Raw genomic sequence first — 5384 nt, forward strand, 5'->3', positions numbered from 1 at the left:
ATGTCACTGAAGACCTGCTCTTCACGCTGGCAAAGGAAGTACTTAAGCAACGTGATGTTTGTTAAAACTGCAAAATATCTTCTAAACGTGTTTTTGCGCAACACTGGAGAAAAATGGTGAGAGACGTGTGTACTGCAGGGTGCTCGTTCTCAAGATCTCCAGTATTTCCTATTCTCCTCATTTTAGCGTAAGTCTTTTGATCTTAGCTGTTTGCCCCAAAGCTGTGGGCATTAGGTGAGCTTCTCAACTTTATTTTATAATAAAAATGTAGAAGTTTGTAGCCCTCGGGGATTTGGAGAAAAGTTTGAAAATGCGATCATAAAGTTCAAGAAACCAGAGTGCAATTAGGAAAAGCTCAAACATTCATAATTTTCTTTAAAAACCAGAACAAAACCCCTTATGATTTTCAAGCCGTGATTCTCTGGAGCCTGACGCATAATTTTTGAGTATGTGGGGTTGGCAGTGCTGGAAAAAGGATGCTTTTCTCTGCCCGGACCGTGTATTTCTACTGGGAATTTTATTTGCTAGCTAGTTTTAACCATTTCTGCCCCTCTTTCTTGGCTGGCTACTGCTGTGGCTGAGGAACCCTCTCCATCTCTGGGGGTTTGGAAAAGCAGCTGCTGGTGGTGGTGGTGGTGGCAGCTGGGATCACCCCTGCGTGGGAGCGTCTGGCTGTGTGTGTCAGACCTTCCAGGCATCAAAACCTGCCTGAAGCCCCCCTGTCCTGGTGGTGAAGTGTTGAGTCACAGCCAGGGTGTGTGGCTCCCGCTCCCCAAACCGGCAGTTTTTGCTTGGAGGATGATCTCCAGCCTGCAGGACTTGCTGGGGGGGATGCCATCTCCTCCGGGGGGCTCATGAAGGGAAGGGGATTTTGGAAGGGGGGGCTTGTTTGCATGGCGTGGTGGCTCCTGTGAGCGGGGCCTCCAGTGTGACCCTGTTCTTGGTGTGGGGCATGGAAAGGCACGGTGCCTTCCCGAAAATCCTGCAGGGATGTGGCAACAAAGCCCGTCTCTTCCCTCGGCTTCTCCCGCCCCGAGCCGCCCTCCCTCAGGCACTGCTCTTTTATATTTTTAGAAAGCACAGTTTATGTTTTTCAACGCTGGCTTTGCACGTCAGCAGCCACTGCACAATGAACTCTCTGGGGCCCGTTTATTTTGCCAGCAAGTGTCGTACCCTGCGACAGTTGTTTTCCACCACGTTGTCATGAGCACCCTGGGCTGTGGCTGCTTCAAAATGGCAGCCTATTGTCTGGAGTCCCAAGCCCTGCTTCAAACCAGGTCCCCCCTGGACCTCTTTTAATAGCTCCTCTCTTTGATCTATTTATCCCTCGGTGCTTGGTGCTTTCAGGGAGAGTGGAGAAGGGCTTATTCCTCTTTTTTTTTTTTTTTTTTTTTTTATGCGCCCATATTTAAAAAGGATCCTTTAATAAAAGCATCCAATGTCCTTTTTTAAAAAAAAAAACAACTCCCTCGGGCTTCTAATTCCCGCTGGCCCATAAACATGAAGAGGTTTCTGTGAATCAGCCTATTGCTTAACCTTTCATGAAAATCTAATTGAGTGCGAACAACTGCTTAAATAATTCAATGGCCTAAGTTATTCTTGGCTGGTGTAGTCCCAGCCCAGTGCAGTGCAAATGTCTGGGTGTCAAGTGGTGGAGAGGTTTTTTTCTTTTTTTTTTTTTTTTTTTTTTTTTAAGGGACCAATGCAGCAAAGTGCTGCAAGCAGCCCCTTTCTCTGCCTCTCTCCCAGCTTTTTGGAGCAGTCCTAGTTTAATCTAGAGCAAGCCCCTTGCAGAACTGGAGGGTTTTGGGGGCTGGCCGTGCTCACTACACCATGCTCTTGGCTGCAGGGGCACAGCCCAGCTCAGCCTTTGCAGAATGATGCCTGCAAAAGGGAAATTATGCTAAAGCAAAGGTAGTTTTGAATTATAAGAGATAAAACATCAGCGCTCTAGGTAGGTAGAGGAGGACAACAACTAGCAGGGCTTTGTTCTGAAGGTATAGGGTGACTGTGGAGATGTTTTGTCAGAGAGCATGCAGAGCAGGTTACAACCTGGCTGGGCAAGGCCAGGATCTCTTCCATACTTGGCTGGGCTTGGGGACTCTGACAATTTTCCTTAGAACTGACTTTGCTCCACCTCCCACTGCACATACCCATATTGACATCCCTTACCCATCGTTTCCCCCCAAAATAGCTTCTTACAGGGAGCTTGTTTCTCCATCCCCAGCTCCTAAGTGCCCGTGAGTCGTGTGGCCATGGTGGGACACCCTCAGCTAACCTGTACCATCTCAAACGAAGCTTTCAGGCCCTCGAATGTTTTCACATTTTCCTAGCTGGGCTGAGCGCCCTTCCAAATCGTCAGCCTGACGCCACCCATGCTGATTTATGTTCTCTGAGAAATGCAATTGTAACTGTTTCCATGAGGAGAGCCCTCAAAACCCTAAATGGCTCCAAAGTTGTGAAGCATGCCCCGGTCTGGGACTGCAACACCCCTGGCGCCCTGAAAATTGCCCATTACATTTTCCTGAATTTGGCCGTATCTGGTGCTTCGTTAAATGGTGTTTTTGCTTCCAGCGAGTGCACGTGTGCAAGGCACACCATCTGCTCACCCTGACGTGGTGCCCACACTTCCAGACCCTACCAGGACTCCTTTCCCCCACTTATGGCTTCACTCCAGGTAAGCGCCCCTTTTGGTTTGTCCCATCCCTTTCCACGTTTGCTCCTCAACCTCGACAAGAAGCCCTCCAGAGCCCAGGATGTTATTACTGTTTATTTGGGGCTTGTTGGGGGTTTTGCTAGCAGAGGGGGCACTGTTCTAGCGTGGTTCCTAGGACAACGTGCTTTATTTGGGACACAAGCAAGCCCTAGCTTGCACTTAGCATGTGCAAGCTGCTGGGCAGCGCTGCGTTCACCTTCGGAGGTATATAAAGGGTAATGATAATGTTGCCCAGAAGGCTAACACATCAAAGGCCAGGGAGCAGTTAAAATGCATTACGAGCTGTTGGCAGGGATTGTGGGGGGTATTCGTGTATTGCTGGTTTGGGCGGCCCGAGTAAATGAAAACCCTCTGGATTAATTGGTAACACCAAAGAGGTTTGGAGGAAAATGGAGATTGATGGAAAATGACAAACAAGGGAAAATACAGATAGCTGGGTGTGCTGACCTGCGGCGGGGCACTGCTGATTAACTTGTGGCTCCCTACTGTGCCCTGGGAAGCCGAGCAGAGCTGGGGGTGCCCTGCCAGCAGCTCCCCCGGCCCTTCGGTGGGAGCGGGCTGAGCCCCACAGGCAGCGTCTGAACCCCACAGGCAGCTCCAGCACAGCCGAGCGGGTAGTTAGAGGTGAGACTTACCAGGTGTCTGGTGACACCTGGACACCACGGGACAGGAGTTTAATTATTTTTAATGATGTGGGGGCTGGGGGAGGGAGGGCAGGCCGTGTGGTGCCTGGTGTCACAGAGCAACTGAAGCTGGGAACTTCAAGGTCGATTTTCACAGAGACCGCAGGATGAATTGGATGGAAACTGACATGGGCTGTGTTGAATGGTACGATCCCATCTTTTACCAGGATACCCATATTCCAACTACTGTTATGTATTTTATTACTAATGCTTCAATTATACACAAACAGCATCTAACCTAAGCACGACAGCGACAGCCATACAAACAGCAATCATCCTGGCTCATTCATGTGCTAATTGACCAGCTGGAGCAGGACCACCACCTCTCAACACAGCACGGCCACACCAGGTAAGTCGTGCCCTTGCAGACCACCCGACTGGTGATCGGGGCAGGGTACCCTGTGCTGATGACAGTGGGCAACTGGCGCTTACCTGGGGGTCCTCCACTGGGGCTGCAAGGGCAGAGAGTCCTTTTCTTCTTTCTGATCAGCGACTGGGTTCACCAATGGGTTTCCAAAAGAATTTCCCCAAAGTCAACCTACCACGACTTGTGCTTGTATCAGTGATCTCTCATCTGGTCATCACATGGGGCATCCCATCAGGTACTTCCTCAGTCCTCTTGCCACGATCTTACCTAGTCATCACTGACTTTGGGAGATGACACTTTTCTACTGCTAGTCTTGGCATCCCATCAGGTACTTCCTCAGTCCTCTTGCCACGATCTTACCTAGTCATCACTGACTTTGGGAGATGACACTTTTCTACTGCTAGTCTTGGCATCCCATCAGGTACTTCCTCAGTCCTCTTGCCACGATCTTACCTAGTCATCACTGACTTTGGGAGATGACACTTTTCTACTGCTAGTCTTGATGCCTCACAGTTTGAGTGGTTTCCAGCAGCTCAACAGCTCGTTTCATTCCTGTACCCAACATCCTAACGCCACACTTCGCATATTTGTCTCTTGCAGACTTGAGGAGTCCTTGTCATAGGAAGAAAAGCACACAAGGCGGTGTGCATCTGGTCCCCTGGTGATTTACAAGCTCCCTTTCTCCTCGCAGTCTCTGTTTGGTGCATGGGAGAGGGGAAGGAAGAAGCTGCTCAAACTGGCAGGTTCTCCCGACAACGTGTCTTTCTCTGTGGCAGCTGTGTGGGTGTGCTTGGGGAGAGAAGGTAAAACAACATGGGGTGGGGGTAAATTCCAGAGGGGTCTTTCTTTGTCCTTTCCCTGAATATACTTTGGAGAAAATTATGTGAGTGAAGAGTCGACAGAGAGAGAGAGGAGGAAAGCACGATGCTGTGTGCAGCGGTGCCTGCACAGGTAGGATCACTCATCTCCCCAGAGGTTTGGCTCCTGCTGACCCAAGCCTGACAAGCTCCTGTCTCCTCTCCCAGCTCATTGTCACAGGTGATTTAAAGCACAGCTCAGCTCTGCAGCCTCTGTCACTGCCCATCTCCCTGTCCTTCTGCTGGCCATCTCCTTCCTTTCCTGGGTGTCACAGAAAAAGCCTTGCTTTCTGCTTGTGCCAGGGAGCATTGCTGCAGGGTGGGAGAGGCAGCGCTCATCTTCTACACTTTTTTCATACAGCCAGAGCATTAAGAATGAGCATCCCCAACTTACTTCTGACGCACTCCCCAAAAATTCCTTGCTGCTTCTATAAATCCTAGACATATATGAAGAATCTGTTTTCATTCTTAAAGCTAAAGGCAAGCATCAATTTTAAAATCTATTTTTAAAGTTAATTGCACTGTAATTTATAATCTTAAGCTGAAGTTTTTAAAGTGCCCTCATCCTTGAAAAAAAGACACCATTTAATTTTTGATGACTAATGATGAAGTGTTTTCTAAAGGTGACTGAGCATAGCACAGAGAGTCCTAAATGTATTTATTAGCTTATTAAACATAATTAATTGAATCTAGTTGCCAGTATTAGCTATGCCTTTGCAAGTGAAAAGCGCTTTTGGTTAGCTAGACAGTTTCTTATCAAA

General features: G+C 48.7%; 1 long non-coding RNA gene across 1 annotated transcript; it reads left to right on the forward strand.

Annotated features, from left to right (window-relative positions):
- LOC106887919 lies at nucleotides 1-4488 on the forward strand. Its single transcript, XR_001411996.1, has 4 exons — nucleotides 1-116; nucleotides 2575-2677; nucleotides 3630-3748; nucleotides 4367-4488. It is a non-coding gene; the product is annotated as an uncharacterized LOC106887919 (long non-coding RNA).
- The last annotated feature ends 896 nt before the right edge of the window (nucleotides 4489-5384 follow it).

Source organism: Calidris pugnax, unplaced genomic scaffold (assembly GCF_001431845.1).
Source record: "Calidris pugnax isolate Ruff unplaced genomic scaffold, ASM143184v1 scaffold56, whole genome shotgun sequence".
Lineage (NCBI taxonomy): Eukaryota > Metazoa > Chordata > Aves > Charadriiformes > Scolopacidae > Calidris > Calidris pugnax.